General features: G+C 42.6%; 1 pseudogene; it reads left to right on the forward strand.

The window, feature by feature from the left end:
- LOC150039860 (piezo-type mechanosensitive ion channel component 2-like) overlaps nucleotides 1-18,858 on the forward strand; it is a 176,256-nt pseudogene extending 157,398 nt beyond the window's left edge.
- Nucleotides 18,859-18,865: the final 7 nt, after the last annotated feature.

Here is an 18,865-nt window from a genome sequence, read left to right on the forward strand (position 1 = left end):
GCTTTGTCAATACTTGGGGAATATGTTTGTACTCTGAACAGTGCAACCATGTGACAGCTCCTTATTCCCCAGTCACAGCCACAGAATAGGATGAAAACCCACCTGTAGCAGGACTCCCAAAGCTTTGATTGGTGGGAGAAATCAATCCCAGGTGCAGAATTTTGTGGCGAGCCCAACTTGGGTGAAGCTAGAGCATTCAACAACAACAGCAACCCTATAATATATATATATATATATGTATATACCTATATATACATAGCCTTTTGTCAATGTAATGAACTCTTCATGAAAAAAGGAGGATGGCCTGGGATGTGGCCTAGTGGTAGAGTGCTTACCTAGCATGCACAAAGCCCTGGGTTCAATTCCTTAGTACATGCACAGAAAAAGCCAGAAGTGATGCTGTGACTCAAATGGTAGAGTGCTAGCCTTGAGAAAGCCCAAGGACAGTGCCCAGATCCTGAGATCAAGTCCCAAGACTGGAAAAAAAATAATGTACAGCCCTGCATGACACCAAAATCACTTGTGGTACTGTGTTTCTCCTAGATAACATCATCAAGAGGATATTTAATATTCTGAAGTTCACCTGGGTCCTGTTCCTGGCAACTGTGGATAGTTTCACCACCTGGCTTAACTCCATTTCAAGGGAGCACATTGACATATCAACTGTGCTGAGGATTGAGAGGTGTATGCTGACCAGAGAGATTAAGAAGGTAATACTGTGGCCATGATTATTTGAGCTTGTTGCCAAACATTTCAACTCCTTTCTTCTTGGTTTTGGAATAGTTGTATAGACATAATGAGCTACAAAACTTGCCTACAGGTCATGAGCACCTTCTACACATAGATTATTCATTCTCCCTTCTCCCCTCCTCAGAGTTCACAGATATATAGACTTTGCTGTAGCCTATAAAGAACTTCAATTAATCTTTGGAAAAATTCAGATGAGTATAGCAACAATAAAGTATACCATAGTCATGAACAGCTTATAAATTCTATTCAGAAATAGTAGCCTGTTTCTGGAAAAGCACTATGACCGAGACATCATCACCCATGTACCAAAGGCTTCCTCTTTAGAATTATCTAGTGATACTGAGTGGCATTAATGCTCATCTTCCCTAACAGGGTGTATTTAGGCCAGCTATGTGTAAGTACTGAGCATTGCTGATCTGGTATAGAGTGGTCCCCAGGAATGATGGTGACACCCCCCCTTTCTCCACAGGGCAATGTGCCAACCCGGGAAAGCATCCACATGTACTACCAGAACCACATCATGAACCTCTCCAGAGAGTCAGGACTGGACACCATTGACGAGCACCCGGGAGCCACCTCGGAGGCACAGGCAGCCCGCAGAATGGATAGCTTAGATTCCCATGACAGTATCTCCAGGTACTGCACTTCCCAAAATGTGGGTTTTCTTGGCCCCAGGTAAATGCAGTCAGTGGCATCACACCTGAGATGAGGATGGGTGAAAAATGAAAGTCAAAAAGGTGCCTCGTGCCCCTGGCCCTACAGGTGATGTATTCCCACACTGCAGTGTTGAAAGAACCTCGTTCCCTAGACCCTCTAATGAAAAGCAGGCGGTGATGTTGAGTACAATTCACAGGCTCAGTGGTGAGATTTCCAAGCTTGAAGTAAAGCACAGTAGCCCCTTCCCAACCTCTAAATTACTCTTGGGTCAGGCCTCCAAAACATTTGCTTCATCAAGAATCTACCCTGCTCCTTTCTGCCTTCTACTGCTTTCCTTAAATGTTTCTGCTGACAATGGTTCCAAAAAAAGCTTTCGTTCTGTTAGCTTGTTTCTATTTTCTCTGGACTTTGCAGCAGACCTACGCACTGACCTCCATGCAGCTGGACTCCATGCGGATAGAGGCAGGCTCTGCTGCAGCACTCAAGCTGTACCTTAGCATCTTACCAGATGCTATGTGCTTCTCTAGCCAGATATTTCAAAGACAAGAGGGAGTTACCGAGCAGTTACAGAGCAATGCCTTTGAAGGAAAAATGGGTATGACCTAGGATGCTTAGCTGACTGAAACAATTGCACGTCGTAGTCTTCTGCTAGCTCAGAATGTTATCCCTGAGGATATCTGTATGTTTACTTTTGTTTTCATAAATTTTGTTGTACATCACCTATTCCAGGCCAGTTCCTGGGCTCAATTCTAGCCAAACACAAATAGATAAGGGACTAACCCACTAGATACATGATGTGAGCCTGGGAAAATCTGAGACACTTCCATTGTCTCCTCTAGTACGTGCTGAGATGAGAAAGTGCACACTGGAACTATCATCACGAGTTATATCTCAGGGCTAAGGAAGATGCTAAAGGCTAGGGTGACATTTCTCCATTTCCAGATGAAATGGGGAAAGGGGGATTGAGACCATTCAGTCAAAACCAAAACCCCAAATAGAAACTGGAAATCAAAATCGAAATGTCTGGGAGAAGTGGTTTAAAAATAATTGTTCCTTTTACCCTGAAGGACTTGTTTTTGAACTAGTACTCAATTGCAATATTTTAGCTTCTCTGATTCAGCCTGTTATTTTTTCTACTCCACAATTATCTATGGATGCAAATAGATTTATATTTTTTAGCATGGAAAGATAATTGTTATAGATATATCTGTTGCTGTTATATGTACACATTTTTGTCTGGGCTACAAACTCAAGTTTTAAAATAGTATATATTCCAATTTGTATTCTTTATTGTTATTATAAAGATGATATTCAGTGGGGTTACAGTTACATAAGTCAGGTAACAAGTATCTTTTGGGAGGGTAGGATATGGGGCTTGAACTCAGTGCTTGGACACTGTCCCTGAATTCTTTTCCTCAAGGCTAGCACTCTATGACTTTTTAAATTTTTTACTTTAGGCTGGAAATGTGGCCTAGTGGTAGAATGCTTGCCTAGAAGGCCATTAAGTCCTGAATTTGAGTCCTCAGTACCACATAAACAGAAAAAGCCAGAAGTGGTGCTGTGGCTCAAGTAGTAGAGTCCTAACCTTGAACAAAAGAAGCTTAGGGACAGTGCCCAGGCCCTGACTTCAAGATCCAGGTCTGGAAAAAAAAGTTACTCTTTATTGTTATTATAAATGTGATGTTCAAAGAGATGGCAGTTATATGAGTCAAGTAATGAGTACATTTCCTTTGTGCAGTGTCTTATTTCACCTTGCTCTCTCCCAGTCCCTTCTTCCTATCTCTACCCACAAATTGTATAGTTCACCTTCATCAGCATCCAGCGAACTCCACTGCTGCACTTTCGCCCCTTTTCCTTTGAGTTCTCTACCCCCTCATCCTCCAGAAAATATACACATGAATACACCATACACAAATGAGTACATTTCTGTTTGGACAATGTCACTCTTTCCCTCACTCTCTCTCGCTCTCTCTCCTAGTTTTTCCCTCCTGTCCCCCATCCACAAGTTGTCTAGTTCATTTTCAACATAATGTCTAGTGAGTATCATTGCTTTATTTGTTCACCTTTGTCCGTCTATTTCTGTGCCCCCCCGGCCCCGCTTACCCTCCCAGAGACAGAGAAACAAACAAACAAACAAGACAAGTAAAAGAAAGCAAAAGGAACAGGGGCTGAGAATTTAGCCTAGTGGTGGAGTGCTTGCCTAGCATGCACGAAGACCCGGATTCGAGTCCTTGGTACCACATACATAGGAAAAAAAAAAACTGGAAGTGGTGCTGAAGCTCAAGAGGTAGAGCTCTAGCACTGTCCAAGGACAGTGCTCAGGCACAGAGCTCAAGCCCAGGACTGCCAAAAAAAATAAAAAAAGGAACAACAAGGGAAAAACCTCTTGTTTCCATTCCTGGAGGCCCAGCAGTCTTCTTAAATTTATTTTTTAGTAACATGTCTCTATATCTATAAATCAATGTACTTCAATGAAATCTCTGTTCTCTCCTTAATTTGCTTTAATGCCAAAACTTAAGATTCATTTAACTCACATTCTGTCTAAACTCTCATGTATTACATTTTATCTCACCAAGCAATCAGTGCTAAGGATGTAGCTCTTGCATGCTAAGTATGTATGAGGCCCTGGGATTGGACCCTAGCATTGTAGTCAGAACAGAACAACAATCAGAGTGAACATGAGCAGGTGAACACACATACACGCACAGGTATAGTGTTCAGGATGGTAGAGCAATGAACATTCTGATTGTGTTGAGTACTAACTACAAGGTCCATATTCATCCACTTTAGAGCCTGTTTATAAACAAAAACCTCTCATAAATAAAGGCACACATCTTCTGAGAAATGTTCCATCACCTACCCACTCATCCATCTACCCACCCACCTTTTACTCACTTACCAGTCCATCCCTCCATCTGTCTGTCTAATCTCATGTCCATTTACTCACCCCATCCATCCATTTGCTTCATATTTAAAAATGCGTACTGCCCTCAGTTTTTTTGTTTTTTGTTTTGTTTTGTTTTTTTTTGCCAGTCGTGGGCTTGAGCTCAGGGCCTAAGCACTGTCCTTGGATTTTCTCAAGGTTAGAGCTCTTCCACTTGAGCCTCAGCACCATTTCTGGCTTTTTTTCTATGTATGTGGCACCGAGGAATCGAACCCGGGTCTTCGTGCATGCTAGGCAAGCACTCTACCACTAGGCCAAACTCCCGGCCCAAAGACATTCTTTTTTTTTTATTTTTTTTTGGCCAGTCCTGGGCTTGAGCTCAGGACCTGAGCACTGTCCTTGGACTTTCTCAAGACTAGAGCTCTACCACTTGAGCCTCAGCACCACTTCTGGCTTTTTTCTATGTATGTGGTACCAAGGAATCGAACCCGGGTCTTCATGCATGCTAGGCAAGCACTTTAACCACTAGGCCAAACTCCCGGCCCTGCCCTCAGTTTTTGAGCAAGGCTTTTCTGTGTATGTCTAGGGTGGACAGAATCTAACCCAAACAATAGCTTTTCAGGTGCCAAATTTAAAAGGTTCGGGTAGCTCTGCCTTATTTATGCAAAAATAAAATCATATTCAGTTCAAATTATTTCCTTCTACACAATGAAGGATCTTATTCTATATATGCATACTATGTTATTCCATTGTTATCTTTCCTTCAAGAAAGTATGTTGTCTCTAATGTGATTTATAATGTTTTCTTAAATGTCTGTTTTTAACATTTTTGTCTTGTTTTATAATAAAGGGATTGTTTTTGTCCCTAAGATATCTAAATGTAAAGGAAAATTAATGGAATAGTTTTTTTTCATGAGTTAGTACATTGATGGTAATGGTAGCATTAACCCCTTGTTAAAGAGGCAAGACACATATCATTGTGAAATTGTGTAATATTTTTGTAAAAAAAAAATAAGGATTTCTTCAGCTTTCTGAAAACCCTACCTGGACTTGCTTGAACAAATAGTTTGATACGCATATATACAGAGAGAGAACAAAGAAAACTGAAATAGTTCACAAAGAAAACCTGCATGATTCGTATACTAGTGGTTCTTAACTCTAAAATTTATACCTTGTCTAAGGAGATTAACTGAATACACATCAAAAGTGAGGAGGAAAAAAAAGGGGTAAACTGGTAAAAATAAAGTCATGAGATTGATTTTTAATTAGGTACTATACTCATGATCAAAACCTATGAGTTAGCCACACACTGGTAGCTCAAGCCTATAATCCAAGCCTTTCAGGAGACTGAGATATGATGATCATGATTCAAAGCCAACCCTGGCAGAAAGTTTATGAGGCTCTTATCTCCAATTAACTATGAAAAAGCCAGAAATGAGGCTATAATTCATATGGTACATCACCAGCTTTGAGTAAAAAGCTAAGAGGCAACAAGTCCTGAGTTCAAGCCTCAGTACAGCATATGAGAGAGAGAGAGAGAGAGAGAGAGAGAGAGAGAGAGAGAGAGAGAGAGAGAGAGAGAGAGAGAGAGAGAGAGAACAAACTTGTGAGTTTGGAGATATTGGAAATTATTGGTTGCTTTGAGTTAAACACTGTCAAAATATCTCCCAAATTATAAAGTAGTAAGTCAACAAATATGCTAGGAAACTGTAACCATTAAAAATTGGTCTGGTCTGTAATGTATTTTGATTTTAAACTCACAAAAGAGGAGATACAAGAAGTCCATTTTGTTGGGAGCTAGGTGAGTTTTTGTGCTGACTGAGCCTCATTTTCAATTTATACTTTAGAACTTCCAAATTTTCCAGCAGAAATTGGTCAATGCTAAGGTCTCCATGAAGTTATAATGCTAGAAAATAGCAGTGTCTTCCCCAGGAGAGATTCTTCCAGTGGAAGCTGGCTCGGATCTTTCATTCCTGGGACAGGTCTAGTGACCTGTCACTAACCTGGCTTTGCTAGGATTCCTTTATTATTTTCTTTTAGTACTCTGACTTTTTATATTGGTTGATATCTTGGTATATGTCAAACCAGTATCTTTTCTGTGTACATTGTTTGGCTTAACCAAATATCATTCAGAAAACGGTGGGAAAAGTCAGTTTTGTGGCATTATTCCAGAGCATTCTGGTGAATTTTTTCAAAAGAAAAGTGAAATTCATTCAAATTGTATGCAAAATTAATTTTCTTGTTTATGCAATTGGGTTGATAAATGTTCTCGGTGAACTTAGTGTTACCCTTTCCAGAGAAATCTCATTTTTTTTTGGTCAAAAACAAAAGAACAACTCCATTGCAATCTTATAATGATAGAAAACCTACCTTTTGAGAGAATGACTGAAACATATAATTATTCTGTTTCCCTGGCCCACCCAGAAAGTGTCATTTGAAAATTTATTATCGCCAATGTATTTTTTTTTAATTCCAGCCTTCTTCTATTTTGTTAGCCTGCTAAACAGGTCCTCGCGACTGCGTGGTCAGGTTTGGTGGTGGTGTTGATTGTGTTGTGCGTTATTTGCTTGGCAGTGTATAGGTTGGTTGATTATATGTGAGCTGATGGACCAGTGGTCTTTTAACTCTGTGTTTCTATAACTGTTTGCGATGCTAGCTGCTACACCGAAGCCACCATGCTGTTCTCAAGGCAGTCTACCCTTGATGACTTAGATGGACAAGACCCCGTTCCTAAAACAAGCGAGCGTGCTCGGCCTAACCTCCGTAAAATGCTCAGCATGGACTTGTCTTCCTCTTCAGCTGACAGTGGCAGTTTAGCATCAAGGTGCTTAACTCGTTCGTGCATGCTTTGTTCTGAAATCTGGTTCCCTTCCCCCTTGATGTCTTTGCAGAGATAAGTTTTATCATGTATGTTGAGTTTCTTTCTTAGCTTGCCTTGGAAGCATGTGCACGACTAACAAAAACAGAACTGTAGCCCCTTCTGAGGCTGACTGTCCCCCAGTGTCCATGACACTAACCCCACTTCAGTTTTGTCTATCAGGGCATTCTTTAAAATTCTGACTGTAAATACTCATGTGTAAGCATGCTACCTATACTTGATTTACAGGTTCTATTGGCAGCCTTCATATGGCGAAACCTCAGGAATTATAGAAACTTTTTCTTAGGATTTAACCCAAGGAGACATACTCTACAAAAGAACACACCCTGAAAAGCTGTCATGCATAGCCATTTTTAGTTGATTCCGAATAAATCTGCCAATGTCTTATGTGTGTAGCTAACCTAAAAGTCATACCCAGGCAAATAAGTCACACCTATAATCCCAACTAACCCAAGAGGCAAAGATGAGATGGTTCACAATCGGAGGCCAACCCTAGCTAAAAAGGTCATGAGCGAGCCTCCATCTCAACCATTAAACTGGTCCTTGGTGGTATGTGCCTGTCATCCTAGCTAGATGGGATGTACAGACAGGAAGATGTGGTCCAGGGCAGCCTGAGCACGCCTTGAGGCCTATCCAGAAAACTGAAACAAAAAGCCTGAGAACATGGCTTAACAAGGCTGGATGACTGCCCATCAACTAGAAGCCCCAAGATCAAACTCCAGCACCACACACCACACACAAAAAAGAGCCAGAATGTTTTACCACTGCCTTTTTAAGAGAATATTATTTCGAATGTATCTCCATTGTAGGCTGCCACTTGTTTTGTTTGCAATGAAGACTTTGTAAATATTTATTAATATGAATCAATTGTACAAAGAGGCTTCGTTGTGATATTTAAACATGCATGTAAGATACTTTCATCAAAATCATCCCAACCACGTTGCTGGTTTTTTTTAGCCCACCCCTCTCATTTTTAACAGTTTATGATGAACTTCATCATTTAATGTTCATCCACATATAATAGCTTATGTTTTTATTGAATCCTGTCCCCTGCAAAGGTAACTACTTAGAAATGAATTATCTGTAAACAAAGCCAAGACATTTAAAAAAAATATTTTAGGGGTAGGTGCCAATGGTTCAGCCTGTAATCCTAGCTTCTCAGGAGGCTGAGATCTGAGGATCAAAACCCACCCAAGCATGAAAGATTATGAGACTCATCTCCAATTAACTACCAAAGGAGCCAGAAGTGGAACTCTAGCTCAAGTGGTAGAGCTCTAGCACTGATTTAAAAAAAAAAAAAAGTGCTCAGTGCCAGGTCCGGAATTCAAACTTCAGGACACACACATACATACATACACACACACACACACACACACACACACACACACACACACACACACACACACACACACACACACACACACACGTGTATAGATAGATAGATAGATAATATATGTGTTATATATATATATATATTAGTGTGTTTAAGGATACCAGCTAGATTGTGCTTATCCTGACATGAAAATAACCCAGTCTAAAAGAAATGTAACTCTGATAGCTCATGGTGGCAAATTTGATGATGCTTACTTTGATTTCTGGCAGCTGTGGGGATCACTACAACACTGCATGCTGCAGGATGTAGGCTGGGGGTTTGGTTGGAGCTTGCTGACTTCTGAAGGAGCCCATAGCCTTCAGGCTCTCATGTGATACCCCCCCAACCTTAGGAACTCTGCTTACCTTGACTCCCAAACATTAGGAAGTCAGAACTTGGGTAGGGTTGCTCCTATAATCTGAAAATCCATGGGGTAGTGAGACAATGTCTCTGCTTGTTAGAGAGCTATATCTAGAGGAGGTAGGTATCTAGTGAATCTCTTGTTAGGCCTTGCATTCCCGGAGCTGTCTACATGATGTGCATTCTTAAGACCAAAGCTCTGAGCAAGTTTAAGGGTTCGACCTGGTTCTTCTGTCACAAGATGCCATGTGGGCTCTTCCCTGCTCATTCATACTCATTGGCATGAGTACATACCAATAAAAATAGATTTTATCTGTACATTTGAAGATCTCCATGTTTCTAGGGCCTACTTGCTCATGTATTTCATGTAGACACGAGTGCATACTTCAGAATCTAACAAATTATATACACCCTCCACCAGGCTCCAAATAATCCTGTCCTCTTCGGAGGTGGGGAGAAGTCCTCAGGCTTCCTCCACCTCCAACGAAAGGACACAGCAACATAGGCATGTCAGGAATGGCCTTGCATGGCTTCTCTGTTTTCTGTTCCAACCTTTCCTGCATGCAGATAGGGAAAGCTGGACAAAAAGGGTGGAAAGGAAAGGGAGGAGACAGGGGAAAGTATACCATGGCCACAGCGTGTAGAGAAATTCTGAAAGAGAGACCAATAAGTAATAGTACACAGATGCCTTTAGGAGCCTGGAAGAGAAAGGACAACATCCCAGAGTATAGCGGGCCATGAGAGGGAAGCCATACTGAGAAGGTAAAGATTTCCAGAAAAATGACTGCAGCTCATGGGAGCTGTTGGTCAGTAATCACTGGGTCAGCTCAGCTGGCGATCACTCCTCTCATCCCAGTCGATCTGAGTGGGTCCTTTACGTAGGACTGAGAGTAGAACATATCTTAATTTAAAAAAAAAATGTGGGGCCGGGAGTTTGGCCTAGTGGTTAAAGTGCTTGCCTAGCATGCATGAAGACCCGGGTTCGATTCCTCGGTACCACATACATAGAAAAAAGCCGGAAGTGGTGTTGAGGCTCAAGTGGTAGAGCTCTAGCCTTGAGAAAGTCCAAGGACAGTGCTCAGGCCCTGAGCTCAAGCCCAGGACTGGCAAAAAAAAAAATGTGTGGCACTAGCATGGCTTGTTCTTTGCATCTCCACTCCTCTCTTCTTCAGAGACATCTGCTGATGGGTAGGCTATGCTGACTAGATGATGATGATTTAGAAATAAACCCCAAAGCTCATGGCTGTGAACTTTGTTTGAAAAATATATATATATATATAGAGAGAGAGAGATAAGCCTCTGTACATAGATGAAATTTGCATCTTGAGAGAAATGTGACTTGCTTCGGTTTTGAACGGGGTCCGTGCTCACTGTCCACTTCTATATCAGAAAGGCTGCTGTGTGTGCTGTTTCTGCAGACCAGGAATTAGTCTGATGGAACAAAGCAGATGGAATGCATTTTTGAAAATGGGGTATTTCTTTTCCTCTCTTGCTTGATGTTTTCTCTTGGGAGTTCTGAGGCATGTCTTGAGAGTTCAGGCTAGTCGTGGGGAGTATGCACGCTAAGATGAGTGCTCTGTGCCCATCCTCTCTCCTAACAGTGAACCTACACAGTGCACCATGCTGTACTCACGCCAGGGGACCACGGAAACCATCGAGGAAGTGGAGGTGGAGGAGGCGGAGGAGGAAGCCATGGGCTTAGAGCCTGAGCTCAGAGAAGCTGAGGAGGAGAAGCAGGAAGAAGAGGAGGAAGAGGAAGAGGAGGAAGAGGTGGAAGAGGAGGCGGAGGAGGAGGAACAGGAGGAAGAGGAGGAGGAAGAGGAGGAGGAGGTGGTGGTGGTGGAGTTTGATGCCGAGGCAGAGGAGGTTGGCCTCACTCCTGATGAAGAGTTGCCCCAGTTCTCCACAGACGATGGGGATGTGGAGGCCCCTCCCTCTTACAGCAAGGCTGTCAGCTTTGAGCACCTGTCCTTTGCCTCACAGGACGATTCTGGAGCCAAGAACCACATGGTGGTTAGCCCTGATGACAGCCACACAGACAAGCTAGAATCCAGCATCTTACCACCCCTCACTCATGAGCTGACAGCCAGCGAGCTACTGCTCAACAAGTAAGACCAGGCAGCAGGCCCAGCTCTTTACACAAACACGTATCTTCTGACCTCATGAATGGCCCAGCTCAGCCCCAGTCATCAAGAGCTCACTAGCAACTCTAGGACTTCTTATTCTTTAGTACCTACATGACTGAGTCACAGTCACGAGTCACTGAGTCACGGCCTTGAAGCCGTGTTTCTCTCTAAGGAAGTCTAGAGAGGACTCTTGTGGTTCTTGCTTCTAATCTCATCAGGAGATTGAGATATGAGGATTGTGTTTGAAAGCCTGTCCAGGCAGAAAAGTCCATGAGACTCTTATTTCCAGTTTACCAGCCAAAAGCTAGCCTAGAGGTTTGGCTCAAGAGGTAGCCACCAAGTTTCAGTGAAAAAGCCAAGGGAGAATGGGAGGTCTTGAGTTCAAACCCGAGTATCGGCACACAAAGAGATCTAGACATCCTAATCTGGACATCTTAAATCCAAAATACTTTAAATGCCAAGCATACGAAGTAGATCAACTCATCCCATGAAACTTTTTTCATGCACAAAATTTGGTAAAATAATTTTGAAATTGCCTCCTGGCTATTCGAATACAATAATTAGGATACATAAACTTGATGTTTAGATTTGAGTTTCCAACCCAAAATGTTTCATTATGAAACTCAAATCTCTTAAATTTTGAAGAAGGGAAAAAAAAAAGATCTGAAATCTGGAACACTTTCCAGTCCCAAGCATTTCAACAAGGGATTCTCAAACTGGATAAAATTGACTAAAAAAAAAATAGTGGGAACTAGGAAGTCAGGGCAAAGACTGGGGCTGGGGGAATGCAACAAGAAGGGTCATGCTAAATGAAATACAGTCAGAGACAAAAGTCTGATGGTGTTCACTGTAACAGGATGTTCCATGATGATGAGCTGGAGGAATCAGAGAAATTCTATGTGGGCCAGCCCCGCTTCTTGCTGCTGTTCTATGCCATGTACAATACTCTGGTGGCCCGCTCGGAAATGTGTGCTACTTTGTGATCATCCTCAACCACATGGTGTCTGCCTCTGTGATCACTCTCCTGCTACCCATTCTCATCTTCCTCTGGGCCATGCTGTCTGTCCCCAGACCCAGCCGGAGGTTCTGGATGATGGCTATTGTCTACATCGAGGTAGGCCCGTCACCCACCCAGCCTTCTTTGACTCATGTCGTTTTCATCAGCAGTTACCTAGTGTTGATATTTATATACCTCCTCATAGTTCCCGTAGCATGTGGTGAATGATAGTGCTGTTTTGTTTCAAGGGGACAGCTTGAGTGAGATCAAATAATTGACTTGGAGTGTCTCAGTTGTGGAATGGTGGGACGTATTGATACCTGGTTGTGACCGGCACAGTAGTAATCACTGAGATAGTAGCTGTCTTTTGTAAACGAAGGCAGAGTGCTGGCACAAGCAAATACTCAACAATTAGACACTGCAATAACAAAAGACAAGAATATACTTTGAGAACTGGGTATTGATGCCTTATGATTGTAATCTTAGCAACTCAGGCCGTTGAGATCTGAGAACTGTGGTTCAAAGCCAGCCAAGGCTGGAAAGCTTGTAAGATAACCTGTCTCAAACTAACTGTAAGTGGAGCTGTGGCTCAAAGTGGTAGAGCACAAAAAGCTCATGAACAATGCCCAAGCCCCAGGACTGACATCAAAAAGAGAGAGAGAGACAGAGAGAGAGAGAGAACATACTTTGAAAATTGGGCTCATGTTCATGCTCATAATCCTATCCACTCAAAGAGTCTGAGATCTGAGGATGAAGATTCAAAGCCAGCCTGGGCAGATAAATCTGACTTTTATCTCCAGTGAACCAGCAAAAAGTGCCTGAAGTGGAAATGTAGCTCAAGTTGTAGAGTGCCTTGGGCAAGAGAACTAACAAAGAGCACTAGGCCCTGAGTTCAAGCCCCAAAACAGCACAAAAAATCATTTTGAAGATACTTTAGTACAACATACATATTTTCCATACATCCCAATAGAAAATCGAATAAGCACACAAAAAATCCAAATGACAGAAAGGACACAGATAAGTACTTATTAGAGAGTACTTATTTGGCTAGAGCAACCTGTTTTTCTAGCCTGTCCTTTGAAATCCAGAGATGATTGTAAAGTCCCAAAAAGCCCAAGGGAATCCTTGCAGCCTCGTGCCAGGCTCCTGTGATGAGTAGTATGGGTAGGTCTGTGAAGAAGGCTGAGTTTCCATCCAGGCACCTAAGGATACTGTCAACAGCACTGCACGTGCGTCTTAAGGTACAGGACTTAGACGTCCAGTTTGAGCCTAGAGATTCCATAGGCTTACAAGTCATTCAACAGGCAATTAAAACAAGATATAAAGAGAATCATCTCACAAGTACTGTTTAAAGCATTGGAAATATGTACCTTCTTCCTGTAAAGAAAATAAAGGTTATAAAGACAAAGACATAGCTATTATTCTCATTGAAATATTAATCCAGCCTTACCAAAAATAGCCATTGTTTGAACATTCCCATTGTTATATCTCTTGGGATGTGATGAATCCATCATAAGTGATGGAAACCTCTCTGTTTTCTTACCCCTCTTTCTGTGAGGGATTTTTTTCAGACCCCCTTCCTCACCTAAGGATGAGTAAGGGCGGTACCCATAGCATGAAAAGGAAGATAAGAACTGCTTATGCAGCATTCATCTCAAAACTAGAAATGTTCTTGGTGGAGTTGAGCTACCTACCTTCTGTCACATGAAAGGTGACATACATGGAAACCAAGTTGACATTAGAATATGAACCACATGCCAAAAAAAAAAAAACATAAGAACTGTCAGACTTAAGGAAATCAGTATGAAAGCTACTTCCTCAATATGAGATGACACTTGCCTAAACAGCAACACACAGTACATGATGGTCTCCCTGTGTCTACAACTTATGACACCTGTGACCATGAGACTCTGCTTTTGTTATGAGGTCTAGTGATACTGGTATTTCACATAATTGTAGGTATCCCCCCCATCAAAACGCTGAAATGCATATTTTCCTCTAGTTCTGTGTCCATGCTTCTCCTACATACCTATTCCTAAAGAATTTCCTTTGAATTTCTGTCATCCATATGTAGGTGGCAATTGTAGTCAAGTATTTCTTCCAATTTGGATTCTTCCCCTGGAATAAGAATGTGGAATTGTACAAGGATAAACCTTACCATCCCCCAAACATCATCGGAGTGGAAAAGAAGGAGGGCTACGTGCTTTACGACCTCATTCAGCTCCTGGCCCTGTTCTTTCATTGCTCCATCTTGAAGGTACTGGTTGCTAATGGTTCATCAGCTCATGGTGACGCCCCAGCCCTTGTGCTGGTTCCCTGGAAAGCTTGAACAATGGGATTTAGGATGGGGTTAAAGGGTCCATGGGTAGCCTCTGCTCATCTGCTCCTTAAATGACAGTTATATCTATGTAGTGCCCATTTCTCTAAATAGTTCATAAGGGAAACTGGTGTTGATCTGTATTTCAACCCTGGGTTGATCATAATTACTCCACATTTGTGGAAGCTTCCTAAGTACTGAGATCTTAGCCGACACACCAAACTCTACCTTGCTTCAGCTAGAAACTCAGGAAACACTCAGAAATGGATCACAAGGCCTCTCATCCCCATTACACCGCGTGCCTACTCCTAGTGTTACTGCTTCCATAGGGGTTCTCTTGTGAATCCATCCATGGTGGCTAAAGACCACAGCTGGTACAGCCAATTTGCTGTAGAGGGTGCTCTTCACCATGTGACTCCAGAAAGACCCCCGGCAGGGCAGAGCTAAGGAGTGGTGTGGGATCTTTCTTCTCACACACTGTCATAAACAAAGCTTTATTGTGCCATTCCATGTTAATGAAATTCAAATTATCCCATAGTATTTTTCTGTACTCATGTCCTCCTGTTACTTGAAAGTTAGCTTTTGATAAAGTGTTTTAAATGTATTTTATCAACTAGTGTATCAGTTCCGAGGATCCTTTTGGGCACAGGCTTGGAGTTTACACACACACACACACACACACACACACACACACACACACACACACACATTGTCTTTTGGTGAACTGATCATTTTCTGACTTGATCTCCAACCACTTGGCCTCTTAAATATAAGTCATAAGAAGGACCAAGCCTGACAGATCTCCCAGTCAGAGGACAACCCCATTGGAGTACTTCATGCACAGGGCAAGGCTGTCCTACATGCTATAGCTTCATGCAGGCAGCCTTTGGCTCCAGGGAGATCCCCAGGCTCTCCGCCTCTTGTTCTGCCATTTTTCCTCTCTTCATCAGCTCCTCATTCCATTTCCATTAAGTAAACACCAGGCTCTTGCAGAGAGCATCATATTTGAGTAGGATATTTGCCTCATATTTGAGAATATTTGCTTTGTTCCTGAATCTCCCTGATGTGAGCCAGCGGTCACTTCTCACTGTGAGGCTGTAGGAGGGATAGGACCACTATGGGAAACAGGGGTGATGGTGGATTTGGAGTGCAGGGGAATTCTCAGGGCTACCTCATTGCAACACTCCCAATGCTAGCTTTGAACACAAAGACGTGTTCTGGAAAACGCTTTTGTCCAAGCAATTATTTCATCTTTATTCCAGCTGCCAGAGCTTTCTTGATCTTCTCTATCAATCCATCAGACTGCTTGCTGCCAGCCCTCTCTCTTTTCCTGGGACCATCGTCCAGCTTCTGTACACTTCTCTCCCTTGGTTCACTGGGTTTAATACTGTACGACAGAATGCCAGCTCCCCCACTGGAAATGGTCACTTCCCTTGTCACTTTCTGTCTCCTCAGTGTCATGGCCTGTGGGATGAAGATGACATTGTTGATAGTGGCACAGACAAGGAGGAATCGGATGATGAGCTCTCTCTCAGACATGGCAGAAGAGACTCTTCAGATTCACTCAAGTCCATCAACCTCGCAGCGTCCGTGGAGTCTGTGCACGTGACATTCCCAGAGCAGCCTACGGCCTTCCGCAGAAAACGTTCCAGCAGCAACACCCAGATCTCCCCAGGATCCAGCTTCTCTTCAAATAGGTCCAAAAGAGGTATCTGCCACATGGCGTCAGGCTGAGCTCATCTTGCTGGAACCTGTGGGTCATAGGAAGTGACATTACTAATTAGCTGTTATCAAGAGATGGATATTGTAACACAAGTCTAAGTCTTGCCTCTGCTGGTATGGTTTCTTTGCTCTAAATATCTGACTCCTTGCAGGACTGACAACTTCAGAACATTGCTAGCGAGAAAATGTCAAACATATGATTTGTTCGGGATGCATAAATATTCTGCTGGAATGGTATTCAGAGAACTAAGTCCTTTGAAAAGTGGATTTTAATTTAGCCAGTGGGGGCTTTTCACAAAACTACCTAGTTAATTCCTAAATGACTTACTACTTGCTAAACAGCCAGTGTGATCAGAAAGTAGATTTGTTCCGGGCTCACGCCTGTAATCCTAACTACTCAGGAGGCTGAGATCTGATCAAACCGAAAACTGGAAGTGGTGCTTTGACTCAAGTGGTAGAGCCCTAGCCTTGAGCTGAAGAGCTCAGGAACAATGCCTAGGCCCAGAGTTCAAGCCCCATGACTGATGAAAAAGAAAAAAGAAAGAGAAAGTAGATTTGTCCTACAGTTGCTACTCTTAGAGTAACTGAGTAACTAGGCCTTCATATTTGTGGAAACTAGTATTTATTTGGAAATTCCCAAATGCTTGGGGATGTTTGTCCTCAGAACCTGCTTCTGAGGCAGACAGACACTGGCAGACCTCATTTTTGTCATTATACCCTTAGTGAAGTCGAGGCATGAAAACAGGGATGGGCCATAGGTTCTACCAGGACTGTTGAGCACATTCAAGGCTGTTCTTCCAGTGTGTCCCTAGAAAATCCTTGAGCAGCGATTTCAGAGCTAAACCCCAAAGATGTTGTTCAGTGACGCAGAGTTGAGAAGACAGCCTACTAGACACTAGTTCGTGAAGCCATCTGCCCAAGTGCCCTCCAACCATTAAGCATGTGGGCTCCACGGGCTGCCCCGATACTTTGAGTGACAGGTCTGACTCACCCCTCACCCAGCATCTTGTGATTTCTCTCCATTCTTTGTTGCTTTTAGGCAGTACAAGCACCCGGAATAGCAGCCAGAAAGGAAGCAGTGTTTTGAGCATTAAACAAAAAAGCAAAAGGGAACTTTACATGGAAAAACTTCAAGAGCATTTAATCAAAGCAAAGGCATTTACAATAAAGAAGTGAGTATACCAGAAGTTAGTCACAGAGCTGGGGAAGTGGCTTTACTGATTTTTTACAACCAGAGGTGAGATGTACCCCCAACCCACTTTCCAAGGCTCAGAATCCTCTTTTGTGCCACAAGCAAGGGAAGAGATGTACAGTATCATCTTCAGAGATCATACCTGTCTTGGCAAAAAAAAAAAATCCTATCTGCCCTCCTATAAGGATCTGTCTCCAGAAAGATTATCCTGAGACTGAGAACAGAATGATCTATTGATCATAGGGGCTAATTATTCTCTCCTCATCCTCCTCCTCCTTCTGAAGCAAGTATGTGTTATTTTCTGACTTGCAGGACTCTGCAAATTTATGTACCCATCAGACAGTTCTTGTATGACCTCATTCACCCAGACTACAGCGCTGTGACTGACGTGTATGTGCTAATGTTCTTGGCTGACACTGTAGATTTCATCATCATTGTCTTTGGCTTTTGGGCCTTTGGGGTAAGTTTGAGCAAAGGCCTCTGAATGCCCATCATTTACTGGGCAGTACCACTCAGGCCTAAACCTCATGTCTCTTCCCAGAAACATTCGGCGGCTGCAGACATTACCTCTTCACTGTCGGAAGACCAGGTCCCTGGGCCATTTCTGGTAATGGTGCTCATTCAGTTTGGAACCATGGTGGTGGACCGAGCACTCTACCTCAGGAAGACTGTGCTAGGCAAGGTCATTTTCCAGGTCATCCTTGTGTTTGGGATCCACTTCTGGATGTTCTTCATCTTACCTAGTGTGACTGAGAGGTGAGATCTTTATGAGCAGAGACAGAAGGAAATGAGACGCAAAAGTTTGGGATCTCTTCTAAACTGAGTGCAAATCCACACTCCCTTTATTTATTTATTTATTAGTTATTTTTCAGATAAGCGCTCACATTTTTGCCCAGGACTAGCCTAGATCAAGATTATCCTGGGTCCTAGTGGTAGAGTACTTGCCCAGTATGCACAAAGCCCTGGGTTCTATTCCTCTGTATCACATCCATAGTAAAAGCAGGAAGTGGTGCTGTGGCTCAAGTGGTAGAGCCCTAACCTTGAGAAAGCTCAAGAACAGTGCCTAGGCCCTGAGTTCAAGTCCCAGGACTGTAAAAAAAATTATCCTACCTCTGCTCCTTGCAGAGATGGAACAATAGGTGCTATGCCTAGACCCCAAATATAACTGCCAATCATGATTGCTTTTAATCTAGACTAAAGTAGTTACATCACTTGTGTTTTTATAAGTTATTAATAGATGCACTGAATAGCAATTGACTGTAATCATGGCTTTTGAAACTAACTGCACATTGGAAGTTCCATTATTTGATTCTCTTGCCCCACCTTTTATCTTCGGCACACTCTGCTGTGTATGAAGAATTCCTTAGAATTGCTTTAAGTGGCAAAAAATGAGATTTGTTGATTTTAAATTGCAACTTGTATCTCTTTGAAGCAGCAAAATATTCTCATGACTTTGTATATTTTTACATTTTAGGAAATTCAGCCAGAACCTAGTTGCCCAGCTTTGGTACTTTGTGAAGTGTGTTTACTTCGGGCTGTCAGCCTATCAAATCCGCTGTGGGTACCCGACACGAGTGCTGGGAAACTTTCTCACCAAGAGCTACAATTATG

The sequence above is a fragment of the Megascapheus bottae genome, unplaced genomic scaffold (genome assembly GCF_031878675.1).
Source record: "Megascapheus bottae isolate mThoBot1 unplaced genomic scaffold, mThoBot2.hap1 HAP1_SCAFFOLD_107, whole genome shotgun sequence".
NCBI lineage: Eukaryota > Metazoa > Chordata > Mammalia > Rodentia > Geomyidae > Megascapheus > Megascapheus bottae.